Source organism: Oryx dammah, unplaced genomic scaffold (genome assembly GCF_014754425.2).
Source record: "Oryx dammah isolate SB20612 unplaced genomic scaffold, SCBI_Odam_1.1 HiC_scaffold_2, whole genome shotgun sequence".
NCBI classification, from domain to species: Eukaryota; Metazoa; Chordata; class Mammalia; order Artiodactyla; family Bovidae; genus Oryx; species Oryx dammah.
The window spans coordinates 32,502,713-32,516,603 of NW_024070186.1; the positions used below are offsets into that span (position 1 = coordinate 32,502,713).

At 40.9% G+C, this 13,891-nt stretch overlaps 1 pseudogene; it reads left to right on the forward strand.

Moving 5' to 3' along the window:
- The first annotated feature begins 6,953 nt into the window (after window positions 1–6,953).
- The window catches only part of LOC120881438, a 33,614-nt pseudogene continuing 26,676 nt past the window's right edge, over window positions 6,954–13,891 (forward strand).

Genomic DNA, 13,891 nt, shown 5'->3' on the forward strand with positions numbered 1-13,891 from the left:
AGGACCATATTGGGTTTGCCACTAATCTCTCAGTACAACATGGTCTTTAATACCTCCATGGCCTTTCCTCTCTCCTGGAGTTCCCTTGCCTTGCTGTCCTCTGATAAACTTAAACCTACTTCCCCAGCCCCACAAGGATTAAGAAATATTAGGATTTTGTCATATTTCCTTTAGAACTTTTATAGCTCTGTTGAGATATAACTCACATTTCGTAAAATCTACCTATTGAAAGAGTTTAATTTAACAGCCTTTAAGATGTTCATGATCAATTTTAGAATGTTTTCATCACTCCAAATAGAAACCTTGTATCCACTAGCAGTTATTCTCCATTTTTCCTCTCCCCAGCTCTTGGCAATGGCTAATCTACTTCCTGTCTCTATGGATTTGCCTATTATGCACATTTTAGATAAAGGGAATTAGTCAATATGTGGCATCTTGTGACTTGTCTCTTGTACTTTGCATAATGTTTTCAAGGTTCATCCGTGTTGCAGTATGTATCAATACTTTATTACCAAGTAATATTTCATTGTATGGACATACCACATTTATTTATCTGTTATCAGTTGGAGGCTTATTTCTCTTTGGGGCTATTATTAACATTTGTATACAGGTTTTTGTGTGACCACATGCTTTAATTTTTCTTTGCTATATACCTACAAGTGAAATTGCTGAGTCATACAGTAACTCTACTTTTAATTTTTTGAGGAACTACCAAACTGTTTATAAAGCATCTACACAATTTAAAATTCCTGCCAGCAGTGTACAAGGATTCAGATTTCTCAACATTCTTGCCAAAACTTGTTATTACTTGTCTTTTTTTATTAGCCATCCTAGTATTCATGAACTTGTATCCTCAAGGTTTTAAGTTGCATTTCCCTGATAATATGATTGTTGTGGTTGTTTTTAATATTAATATTAATTTATTTATTTACTTTTGGCTTCACTGGGTCTTCATTTGTTGTGGTGCACAGGCTTAGTTGCTCTGAGGCTTGGGATCTTAGTTCCCCAACCAGGCAATGAACCCATGACTCTTGTATTGGAATGTGGATTCTTAATCACTGGATCGCCAGGGAAGTCCCTGAAAATGACTGTTAAAAATAAAACCCAGCTATCATTTCTTCTCTTAGGGTTCTTTGATTCCCTGGATCAGCCCCCTGCGTTGCATTCCCATAGCTCTCTACACGTTACTCTTACCCTATCTATTATTAATATATTGGACAGTCACCATTTGTTGGTAAGTAATTCCTTCCTAAACTTTGAGCTTCTTGAGGGCAGAGATTGGTCATTTATTCATTCTTCACTTCTACCTAGATCTTATTGCTCCAATGTGATTGAGAGTAGACTGACCTCAAGCCGTATGCAGCACATCCTTTATTTTATCCATTATCTGCATGGGATAGGCCTGCTCTTTTCATTTCTGCCAGGAAGCTTCCTGGTCACAGTGTTTGAGGGGATATGTATCAGAAAGGAATACAGTGCAAAATTAAGATATATGTGTTTCTATCCATATCTTCTCAAAGCTAATATCTTCATACAGTTCCATTTGCTCTGGGGATACTGGGACATTCTACAGTTGAGATGTACTACGGTTTGTTATCCATTCATTACTTGCAGGGTATTTGGGTTTTTGGCAATTATGAATTGTCATGAATAGGTTTTTGTGTGAACATAATTTTTTAGGAGTTTATCTTTTTTAAAAAATTGAAGTATAGTTGATTTACAACATTAAATTAGTTTCAGGTGTACTGTAGAGTGATTCAGTATTTTTATGGATTATATTCCATTAAAAATGATCACTTTTAATGGACTCTGGGTGCAGCAGACCTGGGTATGGCAAAAGCCCTCTTGGAGGAGGTCGCCATTAATCCCACCATAGCGCTGCCAGAACTCACGCAGGACTGGGGAAGAGACTCTGGGAGGGCACAGACAAAACCTTGCGCACACCAGGGCCCAGGAGAAAGGAGCAGTGACCCCACAAGAGACTGACCCAGACTTGCCCGGGAGTGTCCGGGAGTCTGCCGTGGAGGCGTGGGTCGGGAGTGGGCTGCTGCAGGGTCAGGAACACTGACTGCAGCAGTGCATGAAGGAGGTCGCCATTGTCTTCATTGCCTCCACCATAGCTTGGCCTCAGGTCCAGCAGCAGGGAGGGAACACAGCCCCGCCCATCAACAGAAAATTGGCTTGAAGATTTACTGAGCACGGCCCCGCCCATCAGAACAAGACCCAGCTATCAGCCAGTCTCTCCCAACAGGAAGCTTCCATAAGCCTCTTATCCTTCTCCATCAGAGGGCAGACAGAATGAAAACCACAATCACAGAAAACTAACTAGACTGGTCACATGGACCGCAGCCTTGTCTAAGTCAATGAAACTATGAGCCACGGTGTGTAGGGCCACCAAAGATGGATGGGTCATGGTGGAGAGTTCTGACAAAACATGGTCCACTGGAGAAGCGAATGGCAAACCACTTCAGTATTCTTGCTTGAGAACTCCATGAACAGTATGATAAAGCAAAAAGATAGGACACTGAAAAATGAACTCCTCAGGTCAGTAGGTGCCCAATATGCTACTGGAGATGACTGGAGAAATAACTCCAGAAAGAATGAAGAGACGGGGCCAAAGCAAAAACAACACCAGACCATTTATGTATGACCTAACAAATCCATTATGATTATACACTGGAAGTGACAAATAGAGTCAAGGGATTACATCTGATAGACAGAGTGCCAGAAGAACTATGGACAGAGGTTCATGACATTGTACAGGAGGCAGGGATCAAGACCATCCCCATGGAAAAGAAATGCAAAAAGGCAAAATGGTTGTCTGAAGAGGACTTAAAAATAGCTGAGAAAAGAAGAGAAGCTAAAGGCAAAGGAGAAAAGGAAAGATATACCCAACTGAATGCAGAGTTCCAAAGAATAGCAAGGAGAGATAAGAAAGCCTTCCTCAGTGATCAGTGCAAAGAAATAGAGGAAAACAATAGAATGGGAAAGACCAGAGATCTCTTCAAGAAAATTAGAGATACCAAGGGAACATTTCATGCAAAGATGGCATAATTAAGGGCAGAAATGGTATGGACTTAACATAAGCAGAAGATACTAAGAAGAAATGGCAAGAATACACAGAAGAATTATACAAAAAAGATGTTCATGACCCAGATAATCATGATGGTGTGATCACTCACCTAGAGCCAGACATCCTGGAATGTGAAGTCAAGTGGGCTTTAGGAAGCATCACTATGAACAAAGCTAGTAGAGGTGATGGAATTCCAGTTATTTCAAATCCTAAAGATGATGCTGTGAAAGTGCTGCACTCACTATGCCAGCAAATTTGGAAAACTCAGCAGTGGCCACAGTACTGGAAAAGGTCAGTTTTCATTCCAATCCCCAAAAAGGCAATGCCAAAGCATGTTCAAATTACCACACAATTGCACTCATCTCACATGCTAGCAAAGTAATGCTCAAAATTCTCCAAGCCAGGCTTCAACAGTACATGAACTGTGAACTTCCAGATGTTCAAGCTGGATCTAGAAAAAGCAGAGGAACCAGAGATCAAGTTGCCAACATCCGTTGGATCATGGAAAAAGCAAGAGAGTTCCAGAAAAACATCTTCTGCTTTATTGACTATGCCAAAGCCTTTGACTGTATGGATCACAACAAACTGTGGAAAATTCTTCAAGAGATGAGAATACCAGACCACCTTACATGCCACCAGAGAAGTCTGTATACAAGTCAAGGAGCAACAATTAGAACTGGACATGGAACAACAGACTGGTTCCAAATCAGGAAAGGAGTATGTCAAGGCTGCATATTGTCACCCGGCTTATTTAACTTATATGCAGAGTACATCTTGCGAAATGCTGGGCTGGATAAGGCACAAGCTGGGATCAAGATTTCTGGGAGAAATATCAATAACCTCAGATATGCAGGTGACACCACCCTTATTGCAGAAAGCTAAGAAGAACTAAAGAGCTTCTTGTGAAAGTGAAAGTGAAAGTGAAGTTGCTCAGTCATGTCCAACTCTTTGCAACCCCATGGACTGTAGCCTATCAGGCTCCTCTGTCCATGGGATTTTCCAGGCAGGAGTGCTTGAGTGGATTGCCATTTCCTTCTCTAGGGGATCTTCCTCACCCAGGGATCGAACTTGGGTCTCCCAAATTGCAGGTGGACGCTTTACCGTCTGAGCCACCAGGGAAGGAAATTGAAAGAGGAGAGTGAAAAAGTTGGCTTAAAACTCAACATTCAGAAAACTAAGATCAGGACATCTGGTCCCATCACTTCACAGCAAATAGTTGGGGAAACAATGGAAACAGTGAGAGACTTTATAATTTTGCGCTCCAAAATTACTGCAGATGGTGACTGCAGCCATGAAATTAAGACACTTGCTCCTTGGAAGAAAAGCTATGACCAACCTAGATAACATATTAGAAAACAGAGACATTACTTTGCCAACAAAGGTCCATCTAGGCAAAGCTATGGTTTTCCCAGTAGTCATTCTGAGAGAGATGGGAATACTAGACCACCTGACCTGCCTCTTGAGAAATCTGTATGCAGGCCAGGAAGCAACAGTTAGAACTGGATATGGAACAACAGACTAGTTCTAAATAGGAAAAGGAGTCCATCAAGGCTTATATTGTCACCTTGCTTATTTAATTTGTATGCAGAGTACATCATGAGAAATGCTGGGCTGGAGGAAGCACAAGCTGGAATCAAGATGGCCAGGAGAAATATCAATAACCTCAGATCTGCAGATGACACCACCCTTATGGCAGAAAGTGAAGAGGAGCTAAAGAGCCTCTATTGAAAGTGAAAGAGGAGAGTGAAAAAGTTGGCTTAAAGCTCAACATTCAGAAAACGAAGACCATGGCATCCAGTCCCATCACTTCATGGGAAATAGATGGGGAAACAGTGGAAACAGTGTCAGACTTTATTTTTCTGGGCCCCAAAATCACTGCAGATGGTGACTGCAGCCATGAAATTAAAAGACGCTTACTCCTTGGAAGAAAAGTTGTGACCAACCTAGATAGTATATTCAAAAGCAGAGACATTACTTTGCTGACTAAGGTCCGCCTAGTCAAGGCTATGGTTTTTCCAGTGGTCATGTATGGATGGGAGAGTTGGACTGTGAAGAAGGCTGAGTGCCGAAGAATTGATGCTTTTGAACTGTGGTGTTGGAGAAGACTCTTGAGGGTCTCTTGGACTGCAAGGATATCCAACCAGTCCATTCTGAAGGAGATCAACCCTGGGATTTCTTTGGAAGGAATGATGCTAAAGCGGAAACTCCAGTACTTTGGCCACCTCATGGGAAGAGTTGACTCATTGGAAAAGACTCTGATGCTGGGAGGGATTGGGGGCAGGAGGAGAAGGGGACGACCGAGAATGAGATGGCTGGATGGTATCACCGACTCGATGGACGTGAGTCTGAGTGAACTCCGGGAGTTGGTGATGGACAGGGAGGCCTGGCATGCTGCTATTCATGGGGTTGCAAAGAGTCGGACACGACTGAGCGACTGAACTGAACTGAACTGAGGAATGGATGTGAGAGTTGAACTATAAAGAAAGCTGAGTGCTGAAGAATTGATGCTTTTGAACTATGATGTTGGAGAAGACTCTTGAAAGTCCCTTAGCCTGCAAGGAAGTCCAACCAGTCTATCCTAAAGGAAATCAGTCCTGAGTATTCATTGGAAGGACTCATGCTGAAGCTGAAACTCCAATACTTTGGCCCCCTGATGCAAGGAACTGACTCATTTGAAAAGACCCCGAGGTTGGGAAAGATTGAAGGCAGAAGGAATAGGGGACAACAGAGGATGAGATAGTTGGATGCCATCACTGCCTCGATGGACATGAATTTGAATAAGCTCCAGGAAGCCTATTGTGCTGCAATCCATGGGGTCACAAAGAGTTGCACAGGACTGAGCGACTGAACTGAACTGAAAAGTTATCACATGATAGGCTATAATTCCCTGTGCTATCTGTATACATAGCTTATATAAACAGCACAGGAAAGTATAGCCATTTTCTTTTTGCTTATCTGTTTAACACAGAATAATTTGTATCTCTTAATCCCATATCCTAACTTTCCTCTTCCACTATCCTCTCTGCTCTGGTAACCATAGTTTACTTTGTATATCTATGAGCCTGTTTCAGTTTTACTATGTATATTTGCTATTTATTTTTTAGATTCCACATATAAGTGATACCATACAGTTTTGTCTTAATGACTAAGCATATTATTCTTTAAGTCTACCCATGTTGTTGCAAATGATATAATTTAATTATTTTTATAGCTGAAGAATATTCTATTATGTATGTATCTATACTTATATATCACATATTTTTAATTCATTGTCTGGGATGGACCCCTGGGCTTACTTCCATAATCTTGGCTATTGTAACTAGTGCTACTATGAACCTCATAGGGCACCAGTCTTTTCAAGTTAGTGTTTTCATTTTTTTTTTCCAGATATATACTTAGAAAGAGAATTGCTGGGTCATATGGAAATTCTGTATTTAACTTTTTCAGAACCACCATACTCTTCCACAGTACATGCATCATCCTACATTCCCACCAACTATACTCAAGAGATCCAATTTTTCCACATCCTTGTCAACACTTGTTATTTTCTTTTTTTTTTTTGAGAGTAGCTATCTTAATGGATGTGAGGTGGCATTTTATTATGGTTTTAGTGTACATTTCCCTTATAACTAACAATGTTAATCATCTTATCACATGCTTTTTGGCCATTTGATTATGTTCTTTGAAGAAATGTCAAGTCTTTTGCCCATTTTAAAAATCAGTTTGATTCTTTTTAAATATTGTAGAATGAGAATAATTTTCAGTGGTTCTTTGAAGCAGAAATTCTCAACTTTTTTGACAAGGGTGAAGGTCACTTCTGATAAAGAAAAAAATTCTTGCACATTTATACTTTGGCACTTACTGCAAGGTGGCTAGAGCTATGGCTAATTATCTTCGCTTGAACAAACTGAGAGCAAGAAAAGGTCATGTTATTGATTCTTACTTGATAAACCTCAAGTTCCTAGGAAGGTAAGTAGTACAATAGAGTTCAAGGGAGGAAGTTAAGGGTGCGTGGGTTTTTCAGAAAAGCTCTCAGGTGTTTCAGATATTTATTCTTGTTGCAAATCATCCCCAAACTGAGTGGTTTTAAACAACAACCATTTAACTTCTCATGATCATGTGGTTTGGCATACTGGATCTTCTGTTAGTGTTCCCTGGGCTCACTCAGGTTGCTTCACTCAGCTGTGTGTTCAGCCGGCAGCTGGGAGGTGTGGGAAGGTCCAAGATGACATCAGTCAAACCATCCTATCTGGGGCCTTGTTAAAGATGCCTAGGGGGCTGGGAGCATTCTCGGTCCACATGGTACCTCATTATTCCACCTCAGCTTTTTTCCATGGTATCTGGCTTCCAAGAAGGTAAAAACAGATGTTGTAAGTTCTCTTAGGATGTAGGTCCAAAACTCAGAAAGCGCCAAAGTCAAAATAAGTCACAGGGACAGCCCAGCTTTAAGTGGAGTGGAAATAGACACACCTCTTGATAAGCGTGCGTTTGTGCTAAGTCACTCTGGTCGTGTCTGTCTCTTTTTGACCCTGTGGAATGTAGCCTGCCAGGCTCCTCTGTCCATGGAATTCTTCAGACAAATACTGATGTGAATTGCTATGCCCTTCTCGAGAGGATCTTCCCAACCCAGGGACTGAACACGCATCTCTTCTATCTCCTGTATTGTAGGTGGATGCTTTACCATTAGTACCACCTGGGAAGCCCACCTCTTGATAAGAAAAATTACATTAGTGAAAAACGACATTAGTGAACGAGCACGAGGATGTGAGGGATCACTGTCATCCTCCTAAAACATAATATATATATTGTGGCAGGAGATTCTGAGGTCTCCCTAGGGACAGGATGACTCTGGTTTGAGAATCACTAGTATGTAAGCTCAACTACTCCAATAACTGTTTTGTTGTATTTCTCTCTCTCCTCCATGACTGTTCAATTCTGTGTCTATTTCTTATAGTTAGTAGCAACAAGACCCATACATGTAGGAACCTGTTGTTCAAGTTTATGAAACTATAGCAACAGGTTTGTAAACATGGCATCAAGGCTATGGAAACACAAATGGTTCCAAAGAACAAAGTATTTTTATTCTTGCTTGTATTTTCAGTGGGCTGTCTATAATGTAATTTACAAGTACATTTTTCATGTAAGATGATAAGTAGATAGCTCCTGACCCAACATAGGTAGAAGATTCATTTTGAGTTGTTATTGATTCACTCACAACCTTTCACTGATTGGCCCCTTGTGCCCACAAAACATGTTTATGAGACAGCTGCCTGGTTCAGGTGCAGATGGGCTGAGAAACTTTACAAAATGTTATCCATGCAAGGTTTGCAGTCCTTGCTGCTGTTGTCAGTTGCTCAGTCATGTCCGACTCTTTGCAACCCTGTAGAAGCAGCACACCAGCCTGCCCTGTCCTTCACCAGCCCCCAGAGTTTGCTCGAACTTATGTTCATTAAGTCTGTGATGCCATCCAACCATCTCATCCTCTGTCACCCCCTTCTCCTTCTGCCCCCAGTCTTTCCCATCATCAGGTTCTTTTCCAAAGAGTCAGCTCTTTGCATCAGGTGGCCAAAGTATTGGAGCTTCAGCTTCAACATCAGTCATTCCAAAGAATATTCAGGGTTGATTTCCTTTAGATTGACTGGTTTGATCTCCTTGTTGTCCAAAGGACTCTTAAGAGTCTTCTCCAGCACCACAGTTCAAACGCATCAGCTCTGCAGTGTTCAGCCTTCTTTATGGACTGACTCTCACATGCGTACATGACTACTAGAAAAACCATAGCTTTGACTATATGGACCTTTGTCGGCAAACTGATGTCTCTTTTTACTATTAGGGTGGTATCATCTGCATCTCTGATGTTATTGATATTTTTCCTGGCAATCTTGATTCTAGCTTGTGCTACATCCCGCTTAGCATTTCTCATGATAATGTTATAGAGCCTTGACATATTACTTTCTCAATTTTGAACCAGTTCATTGTTCCATGTCCAATTCAAACTGTTCCTTTTTGTCTTGCATACAGGTTTCCAGGGAGACAAGTAAGGTGGTCTGGTATTCCCATCTCTTTATGAATTTTCTACAGTTGCAGTCCTTACCACTTTATGAGAAGCAGGGCAGTGGGCAGAAGCAGAAAGAACCCAAAATCTTGACCTGTTTTCAGTGCCAAGTTGTGGTAAAACCTTGACCAGGTCAACTAAAGGTTTCTGAGCTTCATCATCAACATTTGTAAATTTATAATACACATTTTGGTGTTGGAAAACCAAATAAAATAACCTGTATAAAAGCTGGCAGCTGTATCACTTACTAGCACAAGTGTAGAAACGAGCATTCAGAGCAGGTAAACAAGACATAAAGGTTCTGTTGATATATTATTGTACGTTGATCTCTGATACTGGCCTATTAGACTTAAAAGCAATTTCCAGGTGGTTTTTCCATTTGTACTTGGTGTCTAATCATTCTGATTAAGTCACGGCTGTGATGGCTGCTGCTCAAACATTTCCTTTGGTTGTGCTGATAAATGTATAATCAAAATAAAAAGGAAATGAAAGTATCATTCAGTTTATAAAATTTTATCTTACTCTGCATCACAAGTACATTGTATTGTTATTTATTTTGTGTGTGTATCCAGTTTCTCAATTAAATTGGTTAGTGTTTGAGGGCAGAATTTGGGATCTTATGCTATGTGGACCTCCTCTTTCTGTACCTGGAGAAGGGCATGGCAACCCACTCCAGTATTCTTGCCTGGAGAATTCCATGAACAGAGGAGACTGACGGGCTACAGTCCATGGGGTCCCAAAGAACTGGACACAACTTAGCGAGTGAACAACAATCTGTACCAGATTCTTATTAAAATTTGGTGATGGTCAAAATCAATAACTTGCTGCATCAGACATGGCACAGTTCACCTAAATTGCACATGATATTTAGCTAGCAGCGTCTCATTTTGGGCTAAGCCGTGTCCACTCTAAATTCATATGTTGAAGTCCCAACTCCCTGTCATTTCAGAATGTGACTGTATGTGGAGATAGAATCTTTATGGAGATAATCAAGTTGAAATGAGGTCATTAGAGTGGGCCCTAATGCAACATGACTGGTGTCCTTTTAAGAAGGGGAAATTTGGACATGGAAGTGCACATAAAGGTAAGAAAATAGGAAAAGATGTAGGGAGAATGCTGCTGCTAAGGCGCTTCAGTCGTGTCCGACTCTGTGCGACCCCATAGACGGCAGCCCACCGGGCTCCCCCGTCCCTGGGATTCTCCAGGCAAGAACACTGGAGTGGGTTGCCATTTCCTTCTCCAATGCATGAAAGTGAAAAGGGAAAGTGAAGTCACTCAGTCGTGCCCGACTCTTAGCAACCCCATGGACTGCAGCCTACCAGGCTCCTCCGTCCATGGGATTTTCCAGGCAAGAGTACTGGAGTGGGGTGCCATTCCCTTTTCTGAGAATACAGCCATCTAAAACCAAGGAAGGAGGCCTGGGACATATTCTCCCTTGGAGCCCTCAGATGGAATCAACCCTGGTGACATCTTAAGTTTGGATTTCTAGCCTCCATAACTGTGAGCCAACACATTTCTGCTGTTCAAGTCACCCAATCTGTAATGCTTTGTTATGGCAGCTCAAGAAAACTAATACATGTCTTAGGATGACAGAGTGTTTGTTTCCCAGCACCACTTGTTACATGCAGAGAGAAATTGTGTATCACCTCTGAACTCATTGGTGATAATCACAATCTTCAATACAAATTAAAGAAGTTCTCCATGTGAGGCCTCTATGCAGATTCTCCCTGATGCCCTATTTGATAGGTGTCTGGAAGAAAATAAAGATATTTCTCAATTCATATCTTTCTCATCTGAGAAAAAGAAAAGATTGGAGACTCAGTGATAGTTCTCATTTTCAATGTGGATTGCGTTCCTTTTTCTAAGAATACTTTTTAGTCACAGGGACAGCTTTTTGGCAAAGGGGTGGAATATGTGTTTCATAGTAAGAGCAAACGTTGCTTGATGAGTTGGTACCAGTGTGGGTAATTTGCATCAGTGTAATCTTCTGCATGATAATAAGGTTAAATAACGAGTGGTGAAAATCTATTTTTTACTCATCCTCTACACAAAAGTGAAAGCTTTCAGGTAGTTAAAGGGGACATTTGGACACCATAATAAGACCTCTTATTCCAGATAAGTCTGATCCACAACAGGGGGCCACAATTGTGCATTTTGGATAAGTCTTAGTGTCCTTTTACTTTCGAGATTCTGAAGATACCTTTTTCCATTGCTTTCCCTTGCTGCAGTGAATAGCTAGCAAATGCCATGAAAATTAATGCCGGCACTGGTTAAAGACATGTTGAATGAGATGAGTACCTGTGAAACCGCCTGAGGCTAATTTCATTGTCAAACTTGGAGTCTAATTACTGGCCCAGTTATGTTTAAAGGTATGGTAGCAGTATTTCTTTCTGCATAATTGCAGGTGTGCTTTGCTTACTAATTTTTTGGGGGATTTTTTATATTTTTTTGGCTGCACTGTGCAGCTTGTGGGATCTTAGTTCCCCAACCAGGGATCAAACCTGGGCCCTCACTAGTGAAAGTGCAAAGTCCTAGCCACTGGACTGCTAAGGAAGTCCCTACTCACTAGTTTTTAAGAAAAGGAAATTGTGAGAAATTAAAATCTTGTGGAACCCCAGTGAAAATGACACAAATTCTTTTTGCCTGGGCTTGCAGAATCACCAGACGTTAATAAAGAAGACATAATATTGCAATTCAGGAGATGCAGTTTCCATCAATGGGTTGGGAAGATCCCCTGGCAGAGGAAATGGCAACCCATTCCAGTATTCTTGCCTGAAAAATCCCAAGGACAGAGGAACCTGGTGACCTATAGAATCACAGAATCACAAGGAGTTGGACACGACTGAACAACTGAGCACCTGAGCACAATATTGTAATTATGACATAATATTGTAGCTTTTCTAATAAATAAATAAATAGACATGTTCACGTGTGTATGCATTGCATGCTTAAACATTATGGAGAAATTCACTTGATCATGATTCTAGAACCTACCCAAGTTTTCTTTAAGGAAAATGAGGGAGAAGAGAGAGCAGGCAGTAGTGTCAGAATGGAAAGAAGCACTCCTTTGTAAAAAGCCACTGGGCTGTAAGTATGGGTTAGAATTATATTCAACTAGAATGTATACTCTCCACCCTTCAGTTGTTTTTATTTGGGGGGAAAAAAAAGTGCTAAATCTAAGACGATGAAATAAATCTTTCTCTCCTCCTGCAGGTTCTTTGGATGAGCTAGTTTAGAAATAGCAGTCTTTGGAAACTATGACTAATCATGAAATGTAGTAATTAAGTTTTATAGAAAGATGTTGTAAGGAATGAGATGATAGATATGAAAACACCATAAATTCTTAAGGAGAAAGTGATTACTAGAGTGGGTTTCTTTATACATCTGGGAAGCTTACTTCCTGGTTTCAACATTTTGTGGGCGTGAGATTCATTAAGGAAGCATGGCTTTGCTTGATTTGTCTTTGGAGGAAAAAGAGTTGTGTTTAATTTAAAATATTAAAAAAATGCCCACAATGTAAAGTCAAATCAGGATTAATCTTGGGACCTCCCTGGAGGTCCAGTGGTTGAGAATACACCTTCCAATGTAGGGGATGCAGGTTCGATCTCTGGTCAGGGAACTAAGATCCCACATACTACAGGACAACTAAGCTCTTGTGCCACAACTAGAGAGCCTGCATGCCACAGCTGCTGAACCTTGCCTTCGCACCACAACACGAGACACCCACGTGTTGCAACTAGGGAAAACCTGTGTGCTTCAATGAAGACCCAGCACAGCCAAAATAAAACAACAAAACAACAATAAAGTATTTATCTTGTATGAGATAAGAGGAGTGTCTCGAGAAATTGTATTTTATTCTGTCACTGTTGAGGTGAAAACAAGGCTGGAAACCCAGATCAGCAGGTTGTCCACATACTATTATGACATAGTGAGCTTTGGGATAAACAGACAGTGGTCACTTGCCGGCTGTCTGCATTAGGGCAAGTTATTTAACTTCTTTGAGCTTCAGTGTACTCAGCTATACAAAGGAGATGTTATGGTGGTGGTTTAGTCACCAAATCATGTCCAGCTCTTTGCCACCCATGAATTATAGCCTGCCAGGCTCCTCTGTTATTTCCTTCTCTAGAGGGTCTTCCCAACCCAGGGATCAAACCTTGATTTCCTGCACTGCAGGCAGATTCTTTACTGACTGAGCTACTAGGGAATATATAAAGACAGGATAATTTTGTCTTATCCATGCTCAAATGATGTCCTGAGAGCCCATGGCTATTAGTAGACGTTCAAAAGCTGGCTTTGGAAATTTCTTGCTCTAAGTTTTACATCATTGGTGGGAAACATTGTAGAATGGGAAAAAAGTCATAGTACTGCTCCTGTGAAGGCTGCAACATTTAAACCAGGAAAACCTTCCCCAATCACTTTATTTGCCAAGAGACTGTCAAAGAGCAGCCTTTTTTAGAGAGAACATTTGACTGTGGAGTTTCCTTATGCAAACCATTGCATGGAGGAGAAAAAAATGAGGATTTTAAAAATGTACACTCTTTTACTTCATCTCTACTCCACATGTGACTTTGCTTTCTGTCAAAGTAATACATATTGGGAAGTCAGAAGATTGCTTCATTAAACTCTAGAGTATTTAAACTTTCTCTTTTGTTTTGGGACTGCTTTAGTCTCTGATAAGAATGCTAATTTCTAGGAAGGCAACTAGATCTAATTTAGGAGATAAAGGGCAGATCTCTGACAGAAAATTGCCATCTGATGGTAGAATT